The following is an 18,071-nucleotide window of genomic DNA, read 5'->3' as shown; positions in this document are numbered from 1 at the left end:
GGATTTTCCCATTCGGAATCCATGCTGTTTGCTGTTAACTCGGCTATTCTTGTACAGATGCCCTTAACCTTCAAGTTTACTTTGATCAATTTCAAAATTTTACATGGAGTAAAAGGGAGACTATTGGGCCGATAGTTGCCTCTATCTGTTTTGTTACCTGTTTTGAATATTCACCTGTTTCAAATCTTCTAGTACTTCAACAAAATCCAATCACTCCCTCACAAGGACTGTCAGTGCCTTAGTAATCACTGCACACCTCCCCCCCCCACCCCCCACCACTCCACCCCCACCGCCTTTCTCAGTACCCTGGGATAATTAGCAGTTTTCCCTAGAGATTGATTTTTAAAAAATCATATTTAGGCCCCTCCTTAGAAAGAGTATCTTCATATTCATACTTGCTCATACTTTACCTCATCAATGTCTGGAGAAAGTAGTATTTAGATTAATTTTCTGTCCCTCAGTTTCAAACTCATTCTCTGACTGCCTCTTGATGTTGTGACACTAGAAGAACATTTTACCATTTTCCTCAACCTCAGCTGCTATGCTGCTTTCTAAATCTCTCTCTGCACCTGATCACTTTTTAAATGAATTTCAACATTTTCATAAATTCAACTCAATGAACTGCTTCTTCTCTCTCCCTGCTGGTGTGTAGAGGGCTTATTTCCTTTTTATTGTTTTTACATTGCTTGTGAATCAATTAATGGTCATGTTTCCTTTGATCTGCTTGGTTTTGCATTAATCATGTATATCCAACATTATACATACCTTCTAAGTTCTCCACTTTCCTTTTGCTGAATGTTTATTAAACAGCCTCCCCCAATTTATTAATTTTAGTTGTTCCCTCGTTTAATCAAATTTAGCCCTTTCAAAATTATGCACCTGGTTCCTGGCTCTAGGTATTGCTGAATCCAAAATTATATTAAACCTTACCTTTCTGAGGTCACTATCCCCAAGTGGTGCCACATTTTCCATGTCTTTTACAATTCCTGAATCATTAATTAATACCAGTTAAATAGCAACATTGGGCGGAATTTTCTGAGCCCGCTGGTGGTGGGCGTGATAAATGGCTTGCGCTGAAAATATGGAGGAACCCACTTCACAATAACGTGAAGGTAGATCGCAATCTTCCACTCAGCTCGCTGTTCGGTCAGCAGGGAGCTAACTGTAATGCATTAGCATATAATTAAAAGGCCATCCCACTAGGTTCTTGGAACCCCGCTGCATTGTCCATCCACATCAGCGGGAAAGCACGCCGACATGCTTCACAACAGCACACAGGCGACGTGCACTTGGCAAACTTCAGTTTGGGGGGAACTGAGGTGAGTGAGCAGCAGCTTTCACCATAGCTCGCCCATTGAGGTGCCAGGGGGGTGGGGGAAACTGATGCCTGGCCCTGCAGGCAGCTGCTGAGGGGCAGGGGGCAAGTGCTGGCCAGCCTCAGAGGCGACTGCTGAGGGGGTGGGGGGGTCAAGTGCTGCCCTGGTGCTAAATCCCACCCACAGGTGGGGGGAGCAGGATGAGTGAGGGAAATGGCCACACATTAGGGACACCTGCATAAACAGACCATGCCTCTGCAACTAAGACAGATCAGGCACAACCACAATGAAATGATTAGGGTCAGGCTTCTAGCCTGTCTGCCCATGCAAGCAATGTGGAGGCCCCAAAGGACCACCAAGTGCTCCATACCTTATCCTCCCTCCACCGCTTCGCACCCTAACAGGCATAGACTTCAAGTCCGCCACCACTTTATTGGACCATGGAGGAGTTAGACTTCACGCGTTGTACAATCTCCTCGCCAACGCTAGCCATGTAGCAGTCACTGCTGGAGGCGCTCACAGTCCCTTGCAATCTCAGCATCCTTCCTGGTTTGGATCAGTGTCCCCCATGTCATCGATTGACAGGGCAGTCATGCAGGGCACTCGTCTCCAGCCATCCGAGGGGTGACCAGCATTCTCCGGGAAGCATTAAGGGGTGGTCACATAGAGCCAGGAAAGGTCCTAAGTACAGCCATGATAACCACGTCTCTCTTTTTCATGCTGCAGGAGGACCACATCAGAATCATGGATCCTGGTGACCTAGCTGTCTGCCTGATGGCCTACAGAGACCGTGGAAGATGAAGGAGAGAGCAACTGAGGCACCTGGCAGAACAAAGGCTGGAGCAGCAATCTCATGAAGAGGGGACACCAGGAGCGACAGTGAGCCGTGGCTGGTCAGTGCCTAGCAACACCCAGGGTCTATAGACGCCGCCTGTCATTCCTGTAGATGACTGAGAACCAGTGTCGCTGACAACTGTGCATGTCTAGGGACCTGGTGGCTCACATCTGCCACTTACTGCAGGACTTGGTGCCGCGGGGACATGGAGGGCATCCACTGTCAGTGGTTGTGAAAGTGACCGTGATGCTCAATTTCTATGCCCGTAGCTCCTTTCAGGGCTCCACAGATGACCTCTGTGGGATCTCACAATCCAAATGCATCCCTGAGGTCACGGATGCCATCTTCTCCATGGCACACAATTTGGTGCATTTTGCCCGGGACCGGGACAGTCAGGATGCAAGGGCCATTGGATTCACCCTGATCTTGGGATTCCCACAGGTGCTGAGTGTGATTTGACTGCACTCATGTGGCGCTCAGGTCTTCATCACAACACACGGTAGACTTCATCAACTGCAAGGGCTTCCACTCACTGAATGTGCAGCTAGTGTGCAACCACCAGAAACACACCCTGCAGGTCTGTGCACGGTTTCCAGGGACTGTGCATGACGCCTACACTCTGAGTCGCTCGCAGATCCCTGCAGTCTTCCAGGATCCACAGAGGCTGCAGGGTTGGTTCTTTGGGGATAAGGGCTACCCGCAGAGGACGTGGCTGATGACACCCATGTGACAGTCTCAGACTGCAGCAGAGCGACGCTATAACGAGGCTCATGCTGCAGCTCACAACTTGGTGGAGCAAACCATCGGGATGCTGAAAATGAGGTTCAGGTGCCTGGACCGGTCTGGTGGAGCCCTGCAATAGAGTCCACAGAGGGTGCCACGCATCATTGTCATCTGCTGTGCACTTTATAACCTGGCGTTGCAATGGGGTGAGAGCTGACTGAGGAGGAGATGAGGAGGACGCTGATGGGGATGAGGGTGAGGGGGTCCTCAGTGGTGATGATGACAGGGATGAGACTCTTGCACTGGCTAGATGAGGCAGGTGCACTGGGGAGGCCCTCATAGCTGCCAGATTTGTGGAGGATGATGACAACATGCAGTGAGGTGTCCTTGTAGATCCGCAGATTGCAGTTGTGAATGTTTGACTCCAGTCTGGCTTATCGCAGTACCAATACCCTTTGTGAGAATGCTCCTGTCATGAGATGGAGTGGAGGCCCTAATAGTCGCTCGATCGCAGGAGGATGATGATAACATGCAGTGAGGACACTCCATAGATCTTCATATAGCCTCTGAAAATGTCTGACTCCTCTCTGGCTGAGGGCAGATCACTTGCGCTCCATAATCAGGGCCATCTTGGAGACGCAGCCATGAAACTAGACACTTGTCTACCTTCAGCAACTCAGCCCTTCAAGACTGGGGCACAACATCACTGGTCGCAGATGCAGGTGTGATGGGGGCCAGCCCCACTTTAAAGGTACTGACCGCACACAGAGATTTATGAGAGAACTCTGTGGCACCTGCCCACTAGATTCTGACAGCAATGACCAGCACTGTTGAGGTGCAGGCATCAGTAAAGTTTCCAGGGAGTGTGAGGCTGGACCATCACTGTAATTTGAAGGCTACACAGAGCACAGGGAAGAGGCCCTGGACTGAGACATCTACCTTTGATCTTGTGCAGAAAGGTTCCACATCTGAGTGACAAGAACACTACTCATCAGAACAAGGAGCCATAGGTAGGGAGTGATTCTTTGGAGTTTATTGACAATAGTGAACATTTTGTACAAGTGGTTAACACCTGTGCCCAGGCTGTGCAGCTAATTCTCCTTTACCCTGCCGCTACGTCTTTGTGCTCCCCGGACATCCACAGCGGAGGTGGAGGCAGCCTGCTGACTGTGACACCCTGTCTGTGATGACTTTGGCAGGCATCCACTTCCCTAGTGATTGTAATTCCACCAAGATGCCATGTCCTGTCCACCTCCTGGTTTACAGCTATTACTGGTGTAATAATTGTAGCTTTAAGTAATGTAGTGACTGTAGCTTTAAAACTTATTGTGTTGTATAGCGTCACATGACTGTGTGAACAAATCAGTTCTAAGCTCGGGAGCCTTAATGTGGGAATTATTCTTCTAGTTATGGAGCTTGATGGAAGCATGTAACTGCTGCTGCAGCCTGTAAATAAAATTTGATGTTTCTAATAAGAAACCTGTTTGGAAAATCAAGTCTAACAGACTGGCGATGAGGATGGCATCAGGCCCAGCATTGTCCCTCACCCAGTGAATGTGAGTATCTTGTTTAAACATAAGAAAAGGAAGATATATTCACCATGTATGTTGCAGAGTTCAAACAGAAGAAACATAAGTGCTATCACTTTAAGTTTAAAAAAATGGGCCCCAATCCAAATCGCTGAGAAATCTCCTACAGAACTCCCAACGTTTAAAAATAAAGGACCTGCAGAGGCAAAAAATAAAAAGAGAATCTGTACCTAGTTATAAAATAGGTGGCAGGCTCAGCAGGTTAGAGAAGCTGGCACACAACTGCAAGTAAAAAAAGGTTTAAAAACAACCTGCAGTGTGCAGTAAGAAAATAAAGACTGCTGAGTTAAAAATTAAAACAAAGGGGCAATCAGGGCTGCACTTTAAATTAAAAAAAAATGGCCCCAATCAGTCCACAAGGCTTCTGGGTCTCCCTAAGTTTTTTGTTTAATTCATTCACGTGACATGGGCTTCGCTGGTTAGGACCAGCATTTATTACCCATCCCTAGTTCCCCTTGAGAAATTGGTGGTGAGTGCAGGATGTCCAACATCAAAAGAACCTGCGGAGTTAGTAATAAAAGCTGCCATGTTTGCCAGTGAGTCTGCCAAAACACGAAAAGCATGGGAAACTCAAAAACAGCACAGAAAGCCAACAGCTGCAGAGACAGTCCAGGTAAAAAAAAACGGTGACTGCTCTTAAAGAAGCAATACATTTAAGGTGGTAAATACAAGAAAAATGGCTATGAACACAAAATTAGAAGAGATTCCAGAGAGGGGGCAACTCTGTGGAAGTCAATAAGAGACCTCAGAGAGAGGGCAACAATAAATTAAACAGTTGAAAGAACCATTGATTCAAATGCAGAAGGAATGTGTAACCATTTAGCAACATGAAGAAATGAAGACTGTCTTAAACAGTAGAATGGAAGCACAGCAGAAGAATCTCAAAGAGGGCTCAAGGGAAGCCCTGATAATCGGAAAGGGCTCACAGGAAGCCCTGGAAGTCGTATGTAGCTGGGACATGTCAACGAACTTTAATAAAAATTTTTATTCAATTTATAAACACTTTATGAAACCTCATCCCACCCATGGATGAGGTTTTATGATAAATGCAAAGGCCGCCTGGGCTCTTCGCCTGCCCGCTAGCCTTAAGGTTGGACAGGCAGCTCCATTAAGTATTTAAATTAGTTTTTAAATGGTCTTAATAGGCCTTTGACAGTTCAGCAGGCACGCATCAGAGTCGACTGTGTGCTCGCCAAACTGAAAATCAGAATGACACGCAGTGACATCGGGATGCACACCTGGTGTCACGAGTGTCATTTTACGCATCAGTGAAGAAAATGAGCAGGATGTGTAAATTAGAGTGGGAGAATTCAATGTCAAATCAGGTGGAGAAAGAGGAAAAAGAGATGTAAAGGAAGATTGGATTATCCAATTCCCTTTTGAAAGCAATGGTTGAACCTACCTCCACCACACTCTCAGGCACTGCAGTCCAGATCCTAACCACTTGCTACATAAAAAAAGTTTTTCCTCATGCTGCCATTGCTTCATTTGCCAATCACCTTAAATTGGTACCCTCTGATTCTTGACCTTTCCGTCAATGGGAACAGTTGCTACATATCTACCCTGTCCAAATTTTGATTTTAAATGCCTCTATCAAACCTCCTCAATCTTATCTTCTCAAGGGGAACAGCATCACCTTCTATAACCTATCCACGTAGCTGAAGTTCCTCATCCTTGGAACCATTCCTGCGAATCTCTTATGTACCTTCCCTAATCCTTTTACATCCTTCCCATATAAATTGACATAAAGTGGACTGCCCAGGACTTGTTAAAATACTCCAGCTGAGGCCAAACGAGTGTTTTATAAAGATTTATCAGAACCTCTTTCTTTTCGTACCCTATGGCCTGAATTTTTCAGGTGGCGGTCATGGAGCCACCATTTTACGTGGGTGGGCCAATTAAGGCCCGCCCAGCATAATACGCAAGCAGTAGTGCTGAGTGCTACCTGTGTGGGCGGGTGGGGGGGGAGGGAAAGTCGGGGCCAGCGCTGTTTCGGGCATGCGCACGACAGAGTGCTTCAATCTTCCTGAGGCACGGAGCTGCCTCAGGGGGATTGAATCGATATGGAAATAATTAAATAAATGGTGTAAAAAAATTATTTCAACATGTCCCCTCATTTAACTGTATCACATGAGATGGGACATGTTTGGATATTTAGGAATTTTAAAAAAATTATTTAATAAAAGCTTTAGGAAACCTCACTCCGCTCATGGATGAGGTTTCCTAAAAAACGCGAAGGCCACTTAGCCTTTTCGCCTGCCCACCAACCTTAAAGTTGGACGGGTAACATTAACGATTACTTCAATTACATTTCTAATGACCTTAATAGCCCATTTACATATCGGCAGGCGCGCAGCCAACTCTGGCACACACCAGCAAAATGAAATATTGCAGGACTGCACGATTATGTTGGGATGCACGCCCGACATCATCACGCATCATTTTATGTGTCAGCGTGTCGGTTCCGCCCCTGCACGCTGAATGAAAATTCCTGCCCTATGTTCCCATTTACAAAGCCCAGGATCCAATATGCTTTAGTAAATACTTTCTCAACATGCCCTGTCACTTTCAATGATCTGCGCACAAATACCCCCAGGATGCTCTGCTCCTGCACCCACTTTAGAATTGTACTGTTTGGTCCAGATCTTCCGGTCTTTGGATAGCCAGAGACTATCCATCAGCAGCTTCCTTCAGCTGCTGCAATGTGATGTGTTCGCCTGATAGTGGCTTTGAGCCGAATTGTGAGTGCATATTTTCACTGAGGTGTTTGCATCTGAGGCCTCCACATCCTCATGCTCAGAGGTGGGCTGCAGGGTCATGGACGATGGAGCAGGTCATCCCTCCAGAAAATGAGGACCTGAATTGGAGAGCACAAAGAATTAGGTTAGCATCCATCACAATCCCTTTTCCCATCCCTCTGTCACAGGTGTCTCCTTTTTTGCCCAATGGTCAACACCAGGTTTGAGGCTTCTTCGTTCTGTGCTTTTTGCACTTCTCCTTCACTGTCTGCGATTGCCCACCACCCTGCTCTGCAGCCAGTTCTACTACCTCCTGCTCTGCAGGTGTGAGTGTTTTTAATTTGGGCACTCCCCCTGCCATCTTTGCCTGTCACTTGGTGTTATGAGCCATGTTCCCATGCAGACTTCAAGGGACGCCTAACCCCTCTTGCCTCTATTCATCCCTCTGCTAGAAAAGGGGCCTCCCGGGTAAGTGATCCACAGTCTCATTCTCCTGTCACTTGTTCAACTTTGCAAATTCTGGTTCACAAAAATTCAGGCCTCATGGTATATCTGCTTTCAAGGTTTACAATGCATTGTACCAACTGGCTGATCTCTCACCTCACTGAGACACATTGCTTGATGCCCCATGAGAGCCGCATTGACATAACGCAATGTTTTACACATTCCAGCAGCACAGAGTAGGTCATTGACCCTTTTCCTGCACTGGACCCAGGTGTGCCTGTGGACCCTGTGGCTGCTCACCTCCACTACAATATCTGTCCAGCTCTCCTTGGTGAGGTGGGAGGTCTCCTGGTGCCATCAGTGCTGACAACACTTCTCACCTTTCCCAGATGGACTGGAGGAGAATCTGCAGGGAGCCATCAATGGACTGTGGGGCCATGCGTTGTCTGCTCTGAGCATGAGGTACCTGGGTCTGCAAGTGAAGGAAATGAACCTGTGACTCAGAGTCAGAGAGGAACACAGATTCTGGAGGCAAGTAAAAGGACCCTGTAGATTGATACTAGGCTTTGCAGAACAGATACCATTGGTTTATGGGCAATGGGTACATGTCCTATGCTGCTTAAAAATGGTGATTGGACCTCTGTCCCTGTCAGCTAATGGCGGGTTCGGCAACTTCTAGCCTGCCCTGTCGCATAATTGGCCAGGTCCTGTACCTCTGCATATCTTATTGGCTAGCTGCCACATGATCACGCTCAGCCAGCCTTCCCCGCAGTGAGCAGAAGTTCCACCCATTTCAGGTTCTGCTATTGAGACCCACGCCACTGGAATGGAACTGTACTCCTTGGCTGGAATTTTTCAGCCCCTCACACCAGCAGGATCCTCCAGTCCTGCCGATGCGCATGGAAATTTCAATGGCTCGCCGGCTCCACCATGGGGGGGGGGCTGGGAAATTCTGGCCATTGTTTCTAAAAGCTTTCCTTCCATTGAGGTTAAACTGACTGGCCTGTAGTCACTGGATTTATCCTTACACCTTGTTTAGAACGAGGATCTAAGATTTGCATTTCTACAGTTCTCTGGGACTACCCTTGTATCTAAGGAGGATAGAAGATTATTGCCAATGGCTCCACAATTTCCAACTTCAATTCCCTCAGTATCCTTTGATGCATCTGATCCAGTCCTGTTGACTTTATGAACTTTAAATACAGCTAGCCTAATACGCCATCCTTTTCAATGTTTAGCCCTTCCAGCATCTCAACTACCCCCTGATCCACAATAACATGGGCAGCACCTTCTTCCTCGGTAAAGACAGAACATAGGTGAAGAGGGTCAGTATCCAAAATCAACTTACAGCATCTGCCCATGCTCAATGCAAAGAAAAATGCTCCCACAAATGGGCAGAATTTAGTACTGTCGACGGTGAGCCCATCCTCTGACTAGAGAGCCGGTGGCAACCTCACCATGGCCATTCCAATCCACGACCCACTTTAATGCCAATCAGGCACTTATCTGGTTGGCAACAGGGTTCTTGTTGTGTTGAGGGGGAATTTCCCATTTGCTAGCTGATCAGAGGCCAGAACCGTCAGGACCACCAGGAGTGATGACCATACACTTGAATTTTCTTTTTCCATGGCTTCTGCTGTGCTCTTGCTGGAGCTTGATTTTCACAAATGGAATTGTTATTTGCACTTGTTTCAAAATTGCAGCCAAACGTTTGTTCGCTATTTTATTTTCAAATCATTTTGCAAACTTATTAATCTTTTCATTCAGCTCAGCTTTTTCTTCTTCTAGTGCCTTGCGTTTCAGTGTTGAATTTTCATTTTCCGATCTCTTTTCTGTCTTTTCTTTTTCTGTTTACAACAGAACTTTGTCCTTGTGCTTCATTGTGGTTTCACTGTTGGCCAGGTCTGCCTCCAGCGAAGTCTGAACTTGTTTCAGTCCTGTAATTGTGCTGCTCATGGCTTCATTATCCACTCATGGTTTGGAAAGTTTGACAGCTTTTCCTTTCAATGCCTCCTCTTTTTCATTCAACTGTTTCTTCAGCTCTTCAGGCTTTTTCTTGTGGCTTTCAGCTTCCTCCTAGAATACAGACATTGCTGAGTATTCTCTGCTAACTGCTTCTTCAATTTGTTCAGAGTGACGTTAAATTAATTTTTGTTCTCTTTGTAATTTTCTAGAGGGACAAACTTTGTCCTAAGGAATTCTTGTAACATGTGAAGATCTGTCAACATGTTTTCCTTTTATTTGCAAAGCTTGCTTGCTACATCATGAGATTTCCTGTAATTCAATAGAGTCTCCTCAAGTTTCTTCTGTTGTGCTTCCATTCTGCAGTTTAAGACAGCATAACCTGCTGAATGGTTATACATTCCTTTTGTATTTGATCTTGAAGGCCAATCAGTTATTCTTTCAACCAATATTTTCTTGTTGACCTCTTGCCAACTCACTTTGGGTTTCAGTGCATCGGCTCGTTGCCACTAATAGTTCCAATGCAGCTTTTCCTGATGTAATATTCAATATCCTTTTTAGCTCCTCATGTCTTTCCATGGCTACATATTGCTTCTTCAAGAAGTCTTACAGGGTTGCAACTACCTTGCATGCCTTTCCTGCCTACTGTTTTGCCTGGATGTACACCTGGTCGAGTTTTCCCAACTCCTGATTTGATTTGCCAACTGTGGAATTGAGGATCGTATTTCCCCCTGGTACCTTTGTGTCATCTCTGAAATTTGTTTGTTCTGTTCTCGAACAACTTGCTTCATTGAAGACTTCAGTTTATTGTGTGTTTTCAAAGGTATATACTCAGCTTGAATCTTGCACTTCAAATCTTCCAGTTTGGCTCTGATGTAAACATTTTCCTGTAGAACAGCTTCATTTACTTTTTGCACATTTTGCTTTTTTTGAGTTACCTCAGATAGCTTTCCTTCATGCATGGTCATCTGCTCACTCTGCACTGTCACCTGTGTCCCTCTATCTTGGGTCATTTAGCTCCCTTTCTCTGGAGTTTTCTGTTACCCACGCTCTGGAGTCTTTTGTTGCCTCCACACTGGGGTCTTTTGTTGTCTTCTCTCTGAGGTCTTTTGTTGCCCTTGTTCTGTGGTCTTTTGTTGCCTTTGGCACTTTATTGGGAGCTGCCTTTTCTCTGAGGTCTCTTGTTGCCCTTGGTGCAGTTGCCCTCTCTCTGGGGTCTCTTGTTGCCCTTAGTGTAGTTGCACTCTCTGTAGGGTCTCTTGTTGCCCTCAGTGTAGTTGCCCTCTGTCTGGGATCTCTTGTTGTCCTCAGTGTAGTTGCCCTCTCTCCGGGGTCTCTTGTTGCCCTCAGTGTAGTTGCACTGTCTGTGGGGCCTCTTGTTGCCCTTGGTGTAGATGCCCTTGGTGTAGTTGCCCTCTCTCTGGGGTCTCTTCCAATTTTCTATCCTGTGGCTGTTTTCTTTTCTTGTAATTACAGTTTTAAATTTTGTTACCTCTTTAAGACTGTGAAGTGTCATACCATTTTTTTTTTCACTTGGGCTGTCTCAGCAGCTTGTTGGTTTCTGTGCTGTATGTTTCTGACATTTTTTGCTTTTGTCTGGCTCCCCGGCAATTGTGGCTGCTTTGCTTTTTAGCTTTAACTTTTGAAACTGCAGCAATTCCTTCATTTTTTGTAGTAACTCAGCAGATTTTCTTTTTTTTTTTAACTCAGTGCTATTTTCATTTGAATGTCTAGCGCTTTGGGAATCTCAGTGAACCTGTGGTCTGATCAAAGGCTTTTTTTTTTCAAATTTAAGGGGGCAGTACTTCTTGCATAAGCACTTCTGCAGATCTCTTTTTTTTTTAAACCCTGCAGGGTGTCTTCTTAAATCTTTGACTCTGCCAGCCAATCTTTACAGTTTTAAAAACATATTTTTAAATTGCAGCTGTGTTCCAGCTTCTCTTATCTACTGAGCCTGTGGGACAGCCACTATTCTACAATGTAAGTACAGCTTCTTTTAGAATTTTTGCTCACCGCCTCATGAACTCCAGCATTCTACACTCTGCATCACTCAGGGTCTTGCAAGTTTTTGTATTTTTGCTCACCTGTCTATGTGATATAACCTTTTATTTCTCACTCTGTGTCACCTGGGGATCTTGCAATTTTTTGAGTGTTACTGATCCGTCTTGTGGATCTAAACAGTTTTTTGCTCTGCGTCACTCAGGGGTCTTGAAACCGGACTTCCAATCACTCTGGTGGATTCCTCAACTTCTAAGTCTGTAGAGAAGCTTCTACAATTGTTTCTTCAAGTTTTATACTTAGATACATGTCTTTCTAGTTTGGCTTCAGTTGCTTTTAGTGTTTCATACCTTGAAATGCTGCCCTGGGTTCAGACATTTGGCTGCCATTTTTCATATCACTGTGGATCACCATGTCAGAGTCTGATACAATATCCTTCAGAAGTGACCAATATTGTCAAGAATGTTGTACTATGCTGATAGCGCTGGTATCCTACTGCTGACAACCATGTTGTGTTATGGTGCACTGCGGATGTCTCAATGATGAGATCCTGCAGAATTGTATGTTTCAACATAAACCCTTTACTGGTAGTCTTTAACTATTTATAAATCCATGGTATGGTCATGCATGGAGCCGTTGACTCCGTACTGGCTGGTTGCAGAGTGCCCTTTCTAGACTATTCTCTCTGAGTCTATCACCATGCAACTCTATACATCGTACCATGGGTGCTGCCATTCTCAAGTCCCACATTAACCCTTGCTTTGCCGAATACCTTTACATTACAATGATCTGCAAGTACAAAACCTAATGGGGTGGGGGGGAGGAGGGGGGAGTGGTGAGGGGAGTTGGGAAGGCAATTGGGGTCTCCATCCCACTCATTATCACTTGATTATAAAGCCATCGGGGGAACATTAAATTCTGCCCGATGTATCATTTGCATTCCATTGCTAATGCATCTTTGATCATAATTAATTGACAACATGCCGTCAAAGAAATTAAGAATATAAAACAAGAGGATCCTTGAGCTTTCTGCTGCTGTGATATGGTTTCTCCAGTTAATCCAAATATAAGAACTGTGTAAGCATTTGACTAGCGGTAGACTTTAAGAAATTGTGGTTTTACCACAAAGGAAAACCTGAAAATCAACTTTAAAGAAGTATTTGCTGGAACTGATTTGATATTACCGTGAGAAAGCCTAAATCTTGAAAAGGTTGAATTAACCCCTTGCAGATGATTTTTATTCACTTATTTATTCTACAAGTCCTCTTTGCCTAATAATTTCACTGTTGTAAATTAACTGGATATAAATTGAATTATTGTTGTCTTGTACAAAGCTCCATTGTCATGTGACATTTTCCATCTTTCAAAAGACTTAGGGATCCTCCGTAAAGATAGTGAATGACCCATTGTAAACATACCAGGGCTGCACTTAATTATAAAAGCAAATTACTGCAGATGCTGGACATCTGAAATAAAAACAGAAAGTGCTTGAAATGCTCAGCAGGTCTGGTGGCACCTGTGAAGAGAGAAACAAAGTTAATATTTCGAGTTAAATATGACTCTTCTTCAGAACTTCAGATGCTGCCAGACCTACTAAATTTTTCCAGCACTATCCATTTTTATTTCCTGCACTTAATTATGCTGGCCAGAAACACAGTTTTGTTTGTAAGGGACATAATTCATGTACAAAACCTGCCATGATGTCAAGTTTAAAACATACGTCAATGTAGTTTAAAAAAAATTTGGTCAGAATTCAATTGTATGACCTAAAGCTCTGTATAATTAAGATTTCAGTGCTGGACCATTGCTGGAAGAAAAAACATCCCCGATACGATAATGTCTTCATGTTTTCTTTTAATCAACCGATGAATGTTCTCATCACTTATTAAATTGATAAACATTTGTAGAATAAAAACATACGGGCCAGAATCTTCAGATCGGCATGCGGGGGCAGGTCCCGCTCGCCAACGCGTAAAATGATGCGCAACGACGTTCGCCGTGCGTCCCAATGTCACCGCTCATCATTCTGATCCTCAGTTTGGCGGAGTCGGCTGCACCCCCACCGAACTGTCAAATGCCTATTAAGGCCATTTAAAAACTAATTAAAGTGATTAGCTGAGCTGCCCGTCCAACCTTAAGGTTGGCGGGCAGGCAAAGTGCCCAGGCAGCCTTTGCATTTATCATGAAACCTCATCCACAGGCGGGATGAGGTTTCATGAAGTGTTTATAAATTAAATGAAAGTTTTTATTAAAGTTCACTGACATGTCCCAGGTCATGTGACACTGTCACATGAAGGGACATGTCTTAAATTTTTTTTTCTTATTATTAAAATTTTAAAAAATCAAACTGCCTCAGGGAGATTTCTGCGCTCTTTTGTGCGCATGCGCAAAAGAGCGCAGGCACCGACTCAGCCTACTCCGCCTGGCTGCACAGGGAGTGCTCAGCGCTTCCAGGTGCGCTTCTCGCTGGGCAGGCCTTAATTGGCCCCCCCCCCACATAAAATGGCGGTGTGCAGCCAATCGTGGGCAGTGATCGGCTGTGCGCCCACCTGTACCCATTCCCATTTAATCTCCCTGGTGGGGAGAAAACTCTCCCCACAGCTTCTCTACAAATAGTACCACACAATGAATTAACAGATCACTGGGCAATGACTTTGGAGGGTTTCATGTTAATTTGAACTGTGCCACTTACCGCTTTAACTGTGAAAACATTTACAGGAGTATACAATGGTTAAAACCAGAATTGTCATCACCACAGGGGCCAGGACCATCCAATAGTTTCTCTTACCTAAAACAGATTTACAGTATTTTATGAAACAGGAGGGGACCATCCGGTCATCATACTCACACCAGCTCTGAGAGAAGCACCCACTTAGTCCATTCCACCCCTCACCCATAACCTTTTAAATGTTTAATTTTCCAAATTTCAACCAATTCTCTTTGAAAAGCCATTCTGGATTCTGCTTCCACCACTGTTTCTGGTGAGGCATTCCATATTCAATAAACCCCTTGTATGAAAATATATCTCCTAACTTCTTCTTTTATCTTTTGGTGGTAACCTTATATCCAATCTGTTGAATGGATATAGTTATTTCTAATTTAACATCAAGGCAGCTCTGATAAGCCTCATTACCTCTTTTCTCTCTTTCCCTGTTCTTCCTGCTGCTATCTCACCTAAAATTTGGTGAGATACTGTTGTAAATCCAGCCTGTTCAAGTTCTCCAAATTTCATTGATAATTTTATGTGACTTGTCCAAATGGTTTGGTCATGTACTGAGTTTAATCACAATGCAAAGGATCAGTTTCATGTTGCAAAAAATTGCATTTGCTGCTGACCTTATAGAAAGCTACCCACAAAAGTTTAGTGAGCTCCATGGTACATGCATTTCAGCTTTACCACTTCATTTCATTCTGCTGTCAGTTATAGGGAATCCCTGGCATCCAGCAACAGTGATGTATTCAAGTAGGCTAAGCAGCCTATCACATTGAAGTAACAAGCTGGTTCATCATTTGCTACTTATAATTTTAGTGAAGACAAAGATTGGGGCATTCACATGGGATTAAGGTAGAAGCTGAAATATCATAAGTAAATTTTAAAACAAATATTTTAAAAATCAATGGAATATCATGGAATTTGACATTCCACAAATATAAAATTAGTTTTCAGGGTCAGGCAGGTTGATCAGAAGTAATTATGACAGTACATTGTTAAAACTCAGCTACACCTCATTCAACAGGCCTTGATGCTTAACTCACAGAGTGAATAGCGCATATACAGCAGATGTTCATGTCTATTCTGTGATTTAGAATTAATTTCCATCTGCAAGGATATCAACATTGCTCCCTTTGGAGGAGCACGGAATAGCTGATAACAGGGATTCTAGAATTCTGCATTTAATTGCACTTGTGTGGATGTCAGAAGCTGCTGTCAGTTTTACAGATTAATGGCTGTGAATACTGACAGTTTTGCCATCATTACAACCATAAAATCGGAACATAAATATTTTGCTTCAAATGGCTGGAAAGCTATTGGACAACTTAACAAATAAAACCAGCCAATGTTCTGCTGCGTCCAAAAGAAATGAGGAAGAAAATTGCAAAGAAGTTCTGAATATTGATTTAACAATAAATCCAAAGATGACTGGATGGCATGAAAAGGAAACTAGCAACAATAAACAAAAGCTATGGCAAGTCAAAGAGGAGGATTCACAGCTGACGTTCAGTGATACAAAAAGATCATCACACTGAAACATATAGAAATCCACAGTTCATCTATTGAAAAGGGAGAAGGAGTTTGAAACCAATGTCTCCAGATATTGCAATACATCCTACAAAGTTCTGTCAATTTTCCTTTTGTAGGCCTGACAAGCTAACTTGTGAAACATTACAAATAAAATTAGATTGAATACTCTGATGACAGATTTTTATTTTGATGCTGCTCATGTTCATGAAATTACACTTCAAATAATTCAAAGGCTTGCAGCTGAATTGGGATTAAACAAAATTGTCAGAAGGAAGGTTGTTGGGCAAAGTCAACAATTACATCAGTTTAGGCTTCTGTGGAAATATCACCCACACCATCTGTCAGGCCATTTATAATATCCTTTACTCTCACGTTAATGTAACAAATTGCAGCAGTGTAAAAATTGATCTGATCTGCTTTCAGAGCTGCATTTGGGGAGCTTGAAAATTTCATTGTAAATCAGCAGCTGATGATCATTGTAGATGTATAAATAGTGCTCTGTAGATTGGGAGAGGCTGAGATTTGATAGCACGCGTAAAATGATGCACATGAAAAGCATTGTAATACTTTAATACTGACAGAATGTTATTTTGAATCAGAGCAAGTGATTTCTCCTTTTGTTCCCAGAGGCACTAACTACCATTTGCTTTAGTTTAAACAGTCGAAACTTTCTGGCTCAAAATGTATTTATTGTTTTGAAATTGTGATTACATAGGAACAGAAAATCATTGAGATTTGGAGAATTTGTAAATCAGATAATAATTAGGCTGGAGTTTCCTCCATTATCCCACAGCAATTGGACGTGCCATCCCTCAGCAAGACGGACACTTTCTGCAACCCCCACCACAGCCCCCACTACCCAAAGAAGTTGTCAGATTTGGCAGCTGTTTTAGTCATGGATTTTTTTTTCATTCATTCACGGGATGTGTGCTTCGCTGGCTGGGCCAGCATTTATTGCCCATCCCTAACTGCCCTTGAGAAAGTGGTGGTGAGCTGCCTCCTTGAACCGCTGCAGTCCATGTTGTGTAGGTATACCCATGGCGCTCTTAGGAAGGGAGTTCCAGGATTTTGACCCAGCGACAGTGAAGGAACAATGATATATTTCCAAGTCAGGATGTGACTTGCAGAGGATATTCCAGGTGACAGTGTTCCCATCTATCTGCTGCCCTTGTCCTTCTGGATTGTAGTGGTCATGGGTTTGGTAGGTGCTGTCGAAGGAGCCTTGGTGAATTCCTGCAGTGCATCTTATAGGTGGTAAACACTGCTGCTACTGTGCTTCGGCGTTGGAGGGAGTGAATGTTTGTGGATGAGGTGCCAATCAAGCGGGCTGCTTTGTCCTGGGTGGTGTCAAGCTTCTTGGGTGTTGTAGGAGCTGCACTCATACAGGCAGGTGGGGAGTATTCCATCACACTCCTGACTTGTGTCTTGTAGATGGTGGACAGGCTTTGGGGAGTCAGGAGGTGGGTTACTTGTCACAGGATTCCTAACCTCTGACCTGCTCTTGTAGCCTCAGTATTTATATGGCTAGTCCAGTTAAGTTTCTGGTCAATGGTAACCGTCAGGATGTTGATAATGGGGGATTCAGTGATGGTAATGCCATTGAACATCAAGGGGCGGTGGTTGGATTCTCTCTTGTTGGAGATGGTCATTGCCTGACACTTGTGAGGCAAGAATGTTACTTGCCACTTGTCAGCCCAAGCCTGGATATTGTCCAGGCCTTGCTGCATTTGTAGTAGCCATCACTGAGACGTGGTTGAGGGAAGGGCAGGATTGGCAGCTCAACATTCCGGGATGTACGATCTTCAGGCGAGACAGGGGAGGGGGTACAAGAGGAGGAGGCATTGTATTATTAGTTAAGGAGTCAGTTACTGCAGTCAGGAGAGATGATATCTTGGAGGGGGCATCGAATGAATCTTTGTGGGTAGAGCTTAGGAATAAAAAAGGGGCAACCACATCATTAGGTGTTTATTATAGACCCCCAGATAGTCAGCAGGAAATTGAGGAGTAAATATGTGCACAATTTGCGGAGCTGTGTAAAAACAATAAAAATAGGGTAATTATATTAGGTAATTTCAACTTTCCCAACATTAGTTGGGATAGACATAGTGTTAAGGGCTTGGATGGATTGGATTTCTTGAAATGTGTACAGGAAAACTTTTTAGGTCAATATGTAGAGGGTCCAATGAGGGACGGTGCATTGCTGGACCTAATTCTGGGGAATGA

The sequence above is a fragment of the Carcharodon carcharias genome, chromosome 2 (genome assembly GCF_017639515.1).
Source record: "Carcharodon carcharias isolate sCarCar2 chromosome 2, sCarCar2.pri, whole genome shotgun sequence".
Classification (NCBI taxonomy): domain Eukaryota; kingdom Metazoa; phylum Chordata; class Chondrichthyes; order Lamniformes; family Lamnidae; genus Carcharodon; species Carcharodon carcharias.
Note: the sequence above shows the minus strand (reverse complement) of the source record.